The 14,541-nt window shown below is 40.7% G+C and overlaps 1 protein-coding gene across 9 annotated transcripts in view; it reads right to left on the bottom strand.

Moving 5' to 3' along the window:
* Nucleotides 1–14,541, bottom strand: part of SLC14A2 (solute carrier family 14 member 2) — a 424,168-nt gene that overhangs the window by 391,332 nt on the left and 18,295 nt on the right. For 5 of the 9 annotated variants that reach the window (XM_042962175.1, XM_042962166.1, XM_042962165.1 and 2 more), the window contains 2 exons: nucleotides 3,466–3,670; nucleotides 2,587–2,719 (listed from right to left, as the gene is read on the bottom strand). The exons of 3 other annotated variants lie outside the window; for them this stretch is intronic. The gene's annotated coding sequence lies outside the window, so the exon portion shown is untranslated. The remainder of the gene's footprint in view (nucleotides 1–2,586; nucleotides 2,720–3,465; nucleotides 3,671–14,541) is intronic. One more of the 9 variants, XM_042962168.1, reaches the window with a different exon arrangement.

Genomic DNA, 14,541 nt, shown 5'->3' with positions numbered 1-14,541 from the left:
TTGAGCTTCAATGGTTGGCAATTACTAAAGAAATAAAATATCACCCTCCTTGTTAAGCATTTTGGCCACATTCTTTTTGGTGCTTCCATTTTCAATATCTAAAGTGCAGTGCTCCTTCGGTGCCCTTGAAGATGTACTTGTTTCCTTACTGAATGCATTATTCCATAGAAGAAAAAAAATATCATCTTTCAATTTATGAATCACTCTTATCTTTACTCTTCACCTTTCCTTCTCTTTGTGTTTCTTCCACTTACATACTTCTAAATTATTTCTGGACAAACATGAGGCAGCCAAGTTGGGATCCTGGGTCTGTTGCTATCATTATGATCATTCCTATGGTGCCATTTGTATGAAATAAAGTCCCATAGATTTGGGCGTACTGCAGACTCCTTTCATTTTTGCAAACAGTAATGATTTTGCTCAAGAATTATCCAAATGCTGCCCCCCCACCCTGGCTGCCATCTCTCTCCAATATATTATTTCCTCCCATTTTGCCTCTATGGCTCAGTAGTGGAAATGTTTCAGGAGTCTCAGAAGTTTTATTATTCTCCTGACCCTAAATAAGTGTCCCAGAATGAAAGGGGTACTTCCCCACCCTGTGGGAAAGGGAGAGGAGATGACAAAACATTAGCACTGAAGTCCTCTAAATCTCTTCTCCTTTCTTTCCTTGCCTAACTCTGGTGGGCCAAAACCACAGGCTTCTATTCTAAGAAGAGAAAGTGTGGGAGATAGAAAGCAATGTAGCCTGAGATGAACTGACCTGTGAGTGTGCTAGTGTGCACATGCTTGGGCATACTGCAAAGAGAATGGCTACTCCAAAATAAGACACTCCACTTATTTGTGGTGATATGGCAGCTGAGAGAGGCACAAGGTCTGGGTTTGAACAACCTGCACTGTGTCTCAGTTCTGCCACCTTCAAACTTTGCTCCATGACTTTGGTCAAATTATATATGTGATCATCTTTGGGAAGGGGAGAGACAATCCAAATCTTCCTCACTGGGCTGTCATGGGAATCAAGGCATTCTGCACTTGTTGAAGTATTCACAAATAGCAAAATACCATGTGGATGCTTTTATTCAAAAATAGATTTTGCAGCAATGAATAAGAGTATGGTTATTAATATGGCCATTCAAATCAACTGATCAGTATGATTTGCACTTACTATGTGGGAAAAAAGCATTAGACAAGGTTCTTGGCCATAGAAGCTTAAAGTCCAGTTGAGAAGACAAAACTTACACAGCTTATCAAGAGTTACACAGCTGAATCCATGAGAAAGCAGAGAAAATCTGGGGTTAAATTCTGTGCTGTGGAATACTCTGCAATGGTGTTAGGATTTTGGAGGTTTAAATACCTCGTTAGGAAATAACATTGAACATACACTCCTCCTTCTAAGTCCGGGTAATTCTTTAACTAGAAAGCAACAAGGAGTGATATGTGAGATGCAGGAACCTCCTAGGCATCCACGTTCCTACCTTGGAGGGTCTCATATTCTCGGCCACTGTGTTCTACCATTGTCAACCTCTTGTCACAGGAAAGAGTAGTGGGAGCATAATGTAAGAAGAAGAGGGGCACCTGGGTGGCTCAGTCGGTTAAACTTCTGACTTTGGCTCAGGTCATGATCTCACGGTTCATGGGTTCGAGCCCCACATCAGTCTCTGTGCTGACAGCTCAGAGCCTGGAGCCTGCTTTGGATTCTGTGTCTCCCTCTCTCTCTGCCCCTCTCCCCTCCCCCGCTCCTGTTCTCTCTCTCTCTCTCTCTCTCTCTCTCTCTCTCTCTCTCCTTCTCTCTCTCTCTCTCTCTCAAAAATAAAGAAACCTAAAAAATTTTTTTAAAAAAAGAATGAAGAGTGCAAGTAGGGTTAATCAGCCTTGTTCAAATCATACCTCCCAAATGTAATGGCTGGGAATCTTAGATAAGTTACTTATGCTCTTCAGGTCTTGGGTACCATAACTGTACCTGTCATAGAATGATGGGGATGATGGGTGAATACATGTTAATACTAAGAACAGTGCTTGGCACATAGTATGTGCTCAGTAAAAGCTAGTTGTAGTTGTAGCAACTGTCACTGCTATTATTACTATTATCGTTAACAGTAGTATTTCCCAAAGTGTATTCAGAAGACACTAGTACTGCAAGTATTTCCTCATACAGGGGAGGGGGTTCTGTGGCTGAAATATATGGTAATTTCTGAATTTTACATATAAAAATGTGCATGAGCATTGCAACATATGAGAAACCCTTAAAAATAAAGATACTTAACACAGACCAACTAGATTGTTTATCATACCCATGTGGCCCTTGGTTCCTATATAAGACAGTGACTTTAGACTTCCTCTATAAAGCACACATCAAGGAACTTACTCTAAGAGAGTAAAAAAAGGTGAGATACCTCCAATTTATAAGTACTCTGAATTTAATCAAGGACTATACAGCAACAATAAAATCAATTGGAAATATTACCTGTATTGTGAGTGCTTTGTTAAAAAATTTCAAATGATTTGCATATTTTAATGTAATTATTAGTTCTTTATTGATTGATTAAAAACAAGTAAAATACTGACTTTTCTCTCTGACCATCAGCTCACCTGCAATTTTAGAGAGTTTAAAATTGTGTCATTCTCCATCTCACTAATGAAAAAAGGGCCACAAAGGAATGTGAGGAGGAATACATGTATCTCATCCGCTGGCAAACACAAAAGTTAGGGAGCTTAACTCAACCTGAAACATAGGAGAAACCATTAAAGGAAGACATTTAAAAAGATTTTATCTGATTTATCTAAAACTCTTCAGCTTCCATTTTCCCTGGAACAATTAACTTCCTAAGTTGAAATGCAATTTTATGAGACAATTTTAGGGTCAATGTGTCTGTATGCAGTGATCACCTTATTGTCTACCTTCTACCTCTTTGAAAATGTGCTATCACTGCCAGTCTTTGCAGAGACCCACCTTGACCACATGCTAACTTTTCAGAAGACGTGCCTTTGGGAAAACATTGGGGGAAGTGTGAGGAAAGAAGGCAAGAGTAACAGGATCTAATAAAATTTAATTTCTTAAAAAAATTTTTTAATGTTTATTTTCTTTTTGAGAGACAGACAGAGACAGAGAGAGACAATGCAAGCAAGGGAGGGGCAGAGAGAGAGGAGACATAGAATCTGAAGTAGGCTCCAGGCTCTGAGCTGTCAGCACAGAGCCCCATGTGGGGCTCGAACCCACAAACCGCAAGATCGTGACCTGAGCCAAAATCGGATGCTTAACTGACTGAGCCACCCGGGCACCCTTAAAATTTAATTTCTGATATTTTCTCTAGGTGTGTATACATGATATTTGGGAGGCCTTCCATTCAAGGCCTTTCCAGTGCCGACATTTCAAATCCCTATTTCATGCTATACCTGTGTTTTAACTCTTTCCTCTTACTTTACTTAGATAGTCAAGAAAAGTAACTTTGAAAAATAAAGGCTACTAACCGTTAGGTTCTTATTTTAGTCATCAGCTGATGATGGAAAGCTTCCTGCTGAATTTGAACTTTCCTATATATGTTTTAATGATAGTTCCACAATTGGTAACTTGGCCTTTCTTAAAATAAAATTATTGCACCAGAAGAGCAATAAGAAGCACAATCAGTTAAGCTGCCTTCACTCAATGGAGTTCATCAGTTTCTTGCAGGACAGGCTGAGAGGAAGTGAGAAAATGAACTTGTAAGATAAACAGAAAAGGAGAGGCAGGACGCTGAAAGCCATTTTTGACCCTAGCAGGATATACCTCTGGGAGCTCTCTAGGCAGTTGGAAGATCATGTAGAGATGCCAAGTTCAAATGGAACTCAAAGAGTTCAAAGGGTGGTTGAAATGAAAGTGATGTATTCTGGTTTTCTTTTGCATGTGGCTTTGGACTGGCCTTATCTCTGAAACCTCATTCTTATTCAGCAGCCATTGCTTCTCTAACTATTCCTGTTGCTTTACGTTAACTCCCAGTGAATGATCAACAATCCAAATACTTTGATAAGAACTTGTTCCTCTTGTCCTCCACTATCTGAAATTTAGGGAATTTTAGATAGATGGTACCACCAGTCTCTTCACCAGGGAAAATCAAGGCTCCTGGGGGACGGTGGTGGGCACATGTTCAGGCTTCTCCAGCAGTGACTGCAACTCAGGATACAACCATCTCCCAGCTCCTCGATGCATAAGGCCAGGTGTCAGGAGTCAAAAATAGAACGAATACTCAAGTCTAAGGCTGGAGTCAATTCAAAGGGCTTAGTCTTGTAAGATCTATCAAAGGCAGGCATCTGGGCCTTCCTACTCTCCCTGTGTCTGCAGGCATCTGAGATGTGAAGGGCAGAGGAGCTGCCCATGAGACTGTGCCAGGGACACCACTGACTGGGGTTTGGGGCTGGTGGCATATGGGTTTTCTTTTTAAATATATACATTTTTTCATCTTGGTTAAAACCACAAGTATTTGAAATACTCCCAAAGGAATGAAATCTCAGACCTGTGGAATGTCAGTCGTGGAAATTAAATGGCCACCACGTGACCTAGCAAATGCCACTGTGGAAAATAAACATATGATGCTGAGCAGACCCGCTGTTTACTCTAACATTTTGAGATGACAGGCAATCACTTTCCAAAACCACGGCCAGAGGTAGAGCTCTCAGAAGGCTTAAATCAAGAGTCTTTTAAAGCAAATTGACTATTCGGCTGTGATTCTTCAGCAAATTAAGGATCTGCTCTTGAATGCTGGACAATGAAAGCCTGGACAAAGCTACTAAACACGCACAAGCACACTCTTCCTTTTTGGCCACAAAAAAACCATGCTGTTAAGTACAGTCTTGCTCAATCCTGCTTGCAGCTGTGCAAAACCAAGATCTCTTTATTTTAAAGGAGCAAGGCCTGTAGCTTAACTCCGTTGTGATGCTAGAGGGAATGTGAGGCAGGGCTGGGAAGAGGAAACATCAGGGTGATTGAGGGTGCCAGAGGAGAGAGGGAAAGGATTGGGCAACGGAAAGGGAGAGCCATAAAGGATGCAGAGGGAAAGAAAAAGGGTGGCACAGTGTGAGGCGTGCGATAAAGATGGAAAGAGGAAGAGAGGGAATGGGAAAAAGAGAGGAGGAAAAGAAGTGAAAAATGGGAGTATGGGGAGAGAATCAGCAAAACGGCTAAAATAGGGCAATGGAGGGAAGCAGGGTGTCCCTTTTTCAGGCACTTGCACGGAAGCCCCCTTGTCCCTTCAGATAGCATTACTAATGCGGCCGACTTGGCCAGCATGGCACCACACAGCTGGAATCAATCGGAGTGAATGTGGGCGGCTGCCCAGGCCGGCTCTGGGGAAGCAGTGGGAAGCCCTGCCCTCTGGTTTGGCAAGGTCTGGCTCAAGCCTGCCAGAATCATCAGCCTCTTTGGGACAGCAAGAACTTGGCCTACCCCAGCCTTCAGCAGCCCTGAAATCCAGGCCCATGTGGACCGCTCAGGCTCCGCCCACATTTTCACCTGAATTGCTGGAATGTTCAAATGGAATAATTTCTCTCCTCAAAGGCAGAGATAAAGCAGTTTAGATTCTTCCCAGAGAAAAAGCAAAATCCCATCAACTGCCTTTGGGCCTTCAAAGCATTGGAATTGAGGTCCAGTGTTTCCTAGTATATGGAAACAAAATCTTGGCCAAATTGCACAGTTGGATGGTGAGTATTTATACCTCTCTCTCTCCTCCTCCCTTCAAGGCCCCTTTCCAAATTTTAAGCATCTCAGCTCATTTGATTAAAGTCTGTGTGTGGTCTACAATGTGCTTGGTCACTGTCCTGTGCAGGAAATGCTGAGTGACTGACATTCCCAGGGCTTGTCTTCAGGTTGCTTGCAAGCTCTTCCACATTCCTGTGTCTCTCCAAGCCAAAGTCTTAGGATGCTGACAAAAGCAAGGACATGACAATGTTCCCAGCTAACAGCACCAGGGTTCTAAATGAGACAACCTGGGTTACAGTGTCAGGAAACACACTGCCTGGCTGTGTGACCTTGGGCCAAGGACTCCCCACCTGTGACATGAAGCTGTGGGACTGGGTGACCTGTAGGGTTCCTTCTTGTGTTTCATATCTGTGATTCTCCTACAAAACTCGGGGCGCCTGGGTGGCGCAGTTGGTTAAGCGTCCGACTTCAGCCAGGTCACGATCTCGCGGTCCGTGAGTTGGAGCCCCGCGTCGGGCTCTGGGCTGATGGCTTAGAGCCTGGAGCCACTTCTGATTCTGTGTCTCCCTCTCTCTCTGACCCTCCCCCGTTCATGCTCTGTCTCTCTCTGTCCCAAAAATAAATAAAAAACGTTGAAAAAAAAAAAAAAAAAAAAAAAAACCTCCTCACTTCCCCCTACTGCCGATTTCCACCAATTTCCAACACAGAATCAAATAGGATGTGAACTGCTCATATTTCTTTTTAGGCATGGAATAGAATTTCCTCACCCATTCAGGCACATGAGAACTTTAATAAACAACAACAACAACAACAACAAAACTATTCACTATGAAAATTTAATTTGGGAAATAGAAATTAAACCAAATATTTCTTAAATCACTTTAATGAGTTTACAAAATTGAAGTAAATCTATTTATTCTCTAAAGATAAGATCTGGAGCTAGAGGTTCAGTTGCATCTTTCAAATGGCTTGGGGTGGGGGTGAGGGAGAGGGAAAGTATATTCATATCTGAAAATGATTAAATGAAAATTTAATTCTTAATTATCCTCCTAACAGCTGCTGATGGAAAATGATGTGTGCACACCAAATTTTAAAGTGCCTGGGTTCTGTGCTTTCAAATTAAGATTTTTTTTTATGCAGTCATTTGACTTTTAAAGTTATAATGAATGTCTGTGTTCAAAGCATCCAACATATTTCAAATAGCAAATACTTTAAGTATTGTATAAAAGTACAGTGCTCGTTTTCCCAAATCTATGGATCTCTTTGAACTTGCTTTGATATGTTTCTTGGTCTGTTTTCCGTCTTCTCTCCATTGTGTTTCTTATCATTATACTTGCTCTTTCCTACCTCTCAATACTGGGCCATTGGGATGCTCGCTTATCAGACTGTGTTAGAACAAATGTTCTCACAGTGTGGCCTTCCAGCCATCAGCAGGAGCATCAACCGGGAACTCATTATCATCACAAATTATTGGGCCCCACTCTGACCTGTGGAGTCAGAAATTGGGTAGGTTCCCCCAAGTCCCACAGGAGATTCTGATGTTCAATATGAGAAGTTGGGTTAAAGGAAGGAATTAGAAACTGAAGCAGAAGGTTATAGGGTGGCAGAACTGAACCTTTTTAATTCCGTCAGTCACGGATTTGCTCCTTGACCACCCCAACTCTCATCTTTTTTGAATGCCTCTCCTTATTTTAGCCTATCGGTAGAAATGGAGGAAACATATAGCCAATTATACTTCCTAATTCCTTTTGCTCTCTTTCCGTTGAGTTCTCTTGTCTGTAAAAATAATTCAGTGTCAAATTGCTTTGAGTATGTTGGCACCTAGGTAAAACATAAAGTGACAATAACTAGCTTTGATTTTAATGTTTCTCAAATTGGGTTTATAGAAAGCCTGAACATTGTCAAGTTTGAACAACACTGATGTAGAACATCAGGAGTCACAAATACCTCTCTATAGACTGTTCCTGATCTGTGATTGAGTTCTTGTCAGAATGAAGCAAGGTGTTCAGGTGAAGATGTTCAAGTTATTTTGCATTTGTTTGCTTGTTTTTTTAATAAGGCCAGATATTCAATTTAAATGAATATGGCTTTTTTGGGTGTAAGATTTTGTCCTTCAATTTTTTTTTTCCTGTTAATACGTTCTTTATTTTTTTTAAACCTCTATATTTGGCAAAGCAAAATCAGAAACCCTAAAAGACACCCCTGTTAAAAAATTATTGGTAGTAAGCTGCAAAAAGTCTAGGAAACAAAGCCATAAGTCATTTCTAAGGTCCCTGTATGCTTTCAAATTTCTGTGGTCCCAAATTTCTCCTCATCTCTCTACTATCCCAATCTTAGGTGATTTCAAATCTTCAGATTTCTCTTATAACACAATCAATTCTCATTTTTTTTCACGAATAAAATAAAAATCTATGATTCTGATATAGAGTTAAAAAGATAGAGTCTGTCCATGGCTAAAATTAGCAACTCAGGCAACAACAGATGTTGGCAAGGATGGGGAGAAAGAGGATATCTTCTGCACTGCTGTTGGGAATGCAAACTGGTGCAGTCACTCTGGAAAACAGTATGGAGGTTCCTCAAAAAATTACAGGTAGAACTACCCTATGACCGAGCAACTGCACTATTAGGTATTTATCCAAAGGATACAGGTGTGCTGTTTCAAAGGGGCACATGCACTCCAGTGTTTATAGCAGCATTATCAACAATAGCCAAGTATGGAAAGAGCTCAAAAGTCCATCAAGAGGTAAATGGATAAAGAAGATGTTGTGTACACATACAATACAGTGTTAATGAAAAAGAATGAAACCTTGCCATTTGCAACAACGTGGATGGGAATAGAGTATATTATGCTAAGCAAAATTAGAGAAAGACAAATATCATAGGACTTCACTCATATGTGGAATTTAAGATACAAAACAGATGAACATAATGGAAGGGAAGATAAAAAGAGGGAGGGGGACAAAACATAAGAGACTCTTAAATATAGAGAACAAACTGAGGGTTGCTGGAGGGGTTGTGGGTGGGGGGATGGGCTAAATGGGCAAGGGGAATTAAGGAAGCCACTTGCTGGGATAAGCTCTGGGTGTTATATGTAGGGGATGAATCACTGGATTCTACTCCTGAAATCATTATTGCACTATATGCTAAATAACTTAGATGTAAGTTAAAAAAAAGAAAAAAGAAAAAAAGAAAGATAGAGTCTGTTCAATCCAGAGTTTGGTGTGAGGCTCAAGGCACCCCTGGTATAATTCCCATTACTGATAGCAATGGGGACCAAGGTCTTTCTATTGTGGAAATAGCTTTTATCAATAACAGGGCCTTCTGAAGAAGGCTGATGCATCAAACAAAGCAAAGAACTCAAGAGATACATGTTTCCTCCATCAAAATTTTAATGTTTTATTCTGTTAATAATGCTTCTCTGTTTCTTTAAGCTCCAGACCAGGAGAGATGCTGCCATTACAGGTAGGTAGAGGTTGCATTTGCACAGACCCTCTATTACCTACCTATTAGAGGTTGTGTTTTCCCAAATTTATATTTTAAAACCTTAATCTCCCAGTATCTTAGAATGTGACTGTATTTGGAGACAATTTTCTTGTGGTAGGCTTTGTTATGGTAGCCTTAGGAAACTAATATACTACCTATCCTGTGAATCATAATGCATTTTCCTCTCTTTTTTTTTAATTTTTTTAATGTTTATTTATTTTTTGAGAGACAGAGACAGAGCATGAGCGGAGGAGGGGACAAAGAGAGAGAGAGAGTCACAGATTCCGAAGCAGGCTCCAGCCTCCGAGCTGTCAGCATAGAGCCTGACACAGGCCTCGAACTCATGAACCGTGAGATCATGACCTGAGCTGAGGTCGTAAGCTTAACCGACTGAGCCACCCAGGCACCCCCCAGAATGCATTTTCAAGGGAAGAATTTTCTTCTGACAGGGAAGATAGTTTGAGTTCTTTGACTACAGTGCAAAAATCGCGAAGCAAGATTCTTCTTTGTCTATAAATGAATTATGAAGTTTTCTCAGCCTTACTTCACAGTGTATGATCTTATAATCTTTTATATTCTGAATCACAAACACTCTTTCCTAGAATGATGGAGTTGAAGAGATTTCAGAGATCATCTGCTCTACCTACCCTTCCCACCCTCTGTTTATAGAAAAAAAAACATGAAGTACTAAAAGTTTAAGCAATTGAGTTGGGTCATTGGCTAGTTATTGGCAGAGACAAACCTTGGTCCAAAGTCTTGATCCCAATCCTAATTACCTTCACCAGATAAGTCTGTTTTTGATTCTTTTTCTGCACACATTTGCTGAATTACTATGTGCAAGGTACTGTGATACAGGCTTTAGGTTAAGGACAGTGTCTCTCAACCAGAAGTACACAACAGAAGCACATGGTGAGATTTTTCAAAATTTGGATGCCAGGCACCAACTTCAGACCTACTAAATCCAAATGTGCTGGAGTGTTTAACAAGTGGAGTGTCAAAATAATATGGTACATGTATGGCTACCTTTTCAAGAAAGTGCAGAACCATGAATATACTATTTGCCACTCCTTCCAAGCAGCATATGAAGGTTCCAGGTCCTCCATGTCCTCACCAGCACTGGAGATGGTCAGTCTTTGTAATGTCAGCTCTTTGTACTATTATAGCATAATGTTTTTAATGTCTGCATTTTATTTCATAATATAATCAACTCCTTTTCTATTGATGGATATTTATGTGATTCCAATCATTTGTTGTGACAACAATATTGCCCAGTACAGTGCATCCATTTTATATACTGACCCACTACACAGCCAATTTCAGGAACCATCATTCCCAATGTAGTTTATGTAAAAATACCCTAGACCTGTCCATTTTAACTGCCCAAGTTTTTAATAAGTAGGAAAAAAGTCCTAAAAGGCATAGTCACACTGTGCCAAAGAGAGGCACATTTAATTGTCTGCACCTGTGTATGAGTTTTTATCAGAAAGATGATAGCAGGAGCCAAGGGAGTGGGTAAGATCAACCAGAGAAAACCTGAAAATTTGAAGGATGAGAAGAGAGGATGTAGAAAGACAGAACGTGAAACACCAACATTTAACATACAGAGAGAGAAAAAGGGAAAAGGTGAATGACATTAGAGGCAAGACAAGTATATGTTCAGAGTGATTAAGTGACTTACCCAGTGCTGCCCAGCTGGAGGCCAGCAAAGCACAGACAATACCTGACAAGGTTCTATCAGTGCAATTTACCTTCTGGCCAAGTACATTTTGCAACTTGAATTCCCTCTTTCCACCACTTTGTTCCTCTCTTCCTCCTTTTCCCCTCCCCCCATATTTTTATGCATATTAATTTGTTCACCTTTTCCCATAACTACTCCCTTCCCACCTGATTTATCTTTCTGAAAGAAAACCAAGAAAGCTTAATTTCTCCAGATCCAGCTCTAAGAGGCACAAGCCATGCAACCTTGTGAGTCAGCTGCCTTTCTGGTAGGTTATTGGTGATGAGATGTGTTTTGAGGAGCAGGTGGCAATACAGGTGTCTTAGATACAGAAATGCTCATAGCCAGGGTGGGAGAAGATGCAGAGAGGGTGCCTCAACATCACTGAAACCCCAAACAATTGGTTCCACAGTGCCCTGAATTGACCAAACTTGACAATGTTTTGCGGAAGATGGTGAGGAGAGTGACAATGAGATCCATTTTGAAAAAGAAGCCTTGTTTTTGCAGGGTCACTCACTCATAATGATCTCCTATGAATGCCTAGTGCTCTACAAATATTTGTACCTTACAGAACTATTCATATAAATTTTCCATAATGTAAGCAAAGCACCTAAAGAGAGTTTGGCATGGAGCCAGCGATCTCTATAAGGTAGCCAGTATGATCACTGTTTAATACCAGGATATGATCTGATTTTAGTAATAACTGGCTTCAGATTAGCACCCCCGTGGGAGAACAATGCCCACCTGCAATATAAAAGATCACATATCTCTGGAGGGATATGGAAAGAACAGGAAGTCTTCCTTAATTACTCTGACTTCATTGTATGAAAGCACATACAGCCTCTGTCTGCATGAACATTTGGTTTGACAACATCAGACAAGAAAAGCTTATTCTTTAACACCATCTCATCCATGACCTGACCTGAAGGATCCAGAATTGGAGAGCTCTGTTATGCACCTGTCTGTGTTTCATAGAAGAGAGGTGGTTGCGGCACCAAGACTCAGAAGCTAGCTCACAGGTGCATAAATGGGGAGGGTACGTATGTGTGGGAAGAGAGAGCCAGACAGAGGGATAGAGGCACAGGGAAAGAAAACTGTGAGAACATCAGCTACAGGAGAGATGACCATTTGTTTCTCTTAATCTCCTAAGGCTTCCCTCTCTCTGTAGCCTTCCACTAACCCTTTCAGAAGAGCTGTGAATATTATTTCTCATGGGGCCTACACATTTTCCCAGCTAGCTTGCCTCAGGCATCTCATCTTCAAAGTTTCCAGTAATGTTCACAACTGGCTTTCAGTTCAGGGAAACAGACCTATAAAGATAACACTTTTTTCTCCCAACGATGTCTCAGACCCAAAAAAGCAACTATCTAGAAGATTCAGTTGTAGGACAAGTTTCTGTGATAAGTTCAGGAGGAGTCAGCCCTTTTGATCTTCTGGACCACTTCGCAATCCCAGACCAGCACTGTGCAGTGGGTCTCCAATGGACAGCCTTGATTTAACCCTATTTACCACTGATTACCTTTGGAGATCAGGGAGATGGAAAGTACATTTAGAAAACAGGGAGAAGGGGCAATGAGTACAGCAAGAGGATGAAGAAGGAAAACTAAAGGTGAGAGATGAAAAGAATAATGGAACAATTGGGGTAAAGGAAGGAAAGAAAAAAGAAATGGAAGAGTAGAAAAGAAAGAAAAAGAATAAAGAGGGGAAATAAGTTATATGTGATAATAAAACACTTTAAAGTGGTCATGGAATAAAAGCAAGATTAAAAATCAAATGAGGACTTATTAAAATATACCCTCAAATGTGTGCATGCATGTGTGAGTGTCTGTCAATGGAATCCTTGATCTAAAACCCAAAGATCAAACTACAGCTAATGCCCTGAGCAGAAAAACATTAATATAGATGCTCATTAAGACCTATTTAAATGACTCTTGATTTTAGCCTCTTGTTTCTTTAAAATGACCACACCTCAGTTGAGTTATCAAGACATGCTGGTAAATCATATTGTTTGAATTTCCACAGGTGGGTTTATGCTATTTCTTCTATTTCAATTCCAGGATCTGGCCTTAGTGAGGATCCTTCTTATCTTCTGGTGGCTATTAGGCCTGTTTGGATATTTAGTCAATGTCTTTGATTCATGGAATGAATTTGACATTTTCTTTTCTTTTAAAAGATTTTTTAAATGTTTATTTATTTTTCAGAGAGACAGAGACAGAACATGAGCAGGGGAAGGACAGAGAGAGAGAGGGAGACACAGCAGGCTCCTAAGCAGGCTCCAGGCTCCAAGCTATCAGCACAGAGCCCGATGCAGGGCTCAAACTCATGAGACATGAGATCACAGCCTGAGCCGAAGTCAGACGCTTAACTGACTGAGCCACCCAGATGCCCTGAATTTGACATTTTCTACACTAGAAATGAAAGTCATTTTTGCCAAGTGTTGCAGGTGGAAGGAAGGAGAGAGACCATTCACTGGACCTATAAGGAGATAAAGACCAGAGGGGCAGGTAGTTTTCAGGAGGCCAAACACTATAGTTCTGCCTCTAGTGACACTCAGGCAAGTCACTCAACCTCTTTGAGCTCTTATATCTGCTCTCAAACAAGCAGTATAATATTTGCTTCAAGAATTTTTGAGACTATTAAAAGAAAGAATGCTTGAAACATAAATAACACAAACCAAAGTAAGTGCTCAATAAATGTTAAGCACATGTGCACACACAAAGACCCAGTTAACAACACCTTAGTGTCCTCATCAAGGCATCACAGGGATGTAGCTAAGTCCAAATATAAGATAATAGAAAAAGAGTAAATGGGTGAGCAAATTAATTAAAGTTACTTCCCCTCCTTAGTTTAAAAAGAAACGTAAAAACATTTTTATAGGGGCACCTGGCTGGTTCTGTTGGCAGAACATTTAACTCTTGACCTCAGGGTCGTGAGTCCAAACCCCATGTTGGGCATGGAACCTACTTAAAAAAATTATGAAAGTCCTTTAAGAAGGAAACAATTGTGGGGGCACCTGGGTGGCTCAGCAGATTAAGCTTCCAACTTCAGCTCAGGCCAGGATCTCGAGGCTTGTGAGTTTGAGCCCCACGTCAGGCTCTGTGCTGACAGCTCGGAGCCTGCTTCACATTCTGTGTCTCCCCCTCTCTCTCTCTGCCCCTCCCCTCTCACTCTCTCTCTCTCTCAAAAATAAATAAAACATTAATTTTTTAAAAAAAAATAAGGAAACAATTATGTCAAAAATGCGCTTATGTAAAAATCCTTCTCTGTTGATACTGAAGGAAACACACTTATAAACGGCTAACAGTTGCTCCCAAATGAATGTCGCTTATATACATGTATAGACCCATGCATGTATACAGTCTGATGACTATCTGGGGGAAACTCCCCAAAGAAATCTGGATCCCTTCTTCTATTTCCTTGAAAAGACACTAAAGGGAATTTAAAAGAGAAAAATTATGGAAAGTGGACAGCAATGAAAATATCATTTCACTCAGGTTCATAAATCATTTAAAAAATTCTTCTTTCGTTTCCCACCACCCAGCAGATTTATTGAAAATTTATCACCAGTCCTTTCAGGGAAACTTCCCCTTGTTCAGAAGAGAGAGGATTTTGACCTAAATTGCCTAAGAGCTAAGCCAGAATACCATTGTAGTTCTGCGGCTCCATTTCAAAACTA

This window comes from Panthera tigris, chromosome D3 (assembly GCF_018350195.1).
Source record: "Panthera tigris isolate Pti1 chromosome D3, P.tigris_Pti1_mat1.1, whole genome shotgun sequence".
NCBI lineage: Eukaryota > Metazoa > Chordata > Mammalia > Carnivora > Felidae > Panthera > Panthera tigris.
This window is presented reverse-complemented; position numbering and strand designations above follow the sequence as displayed.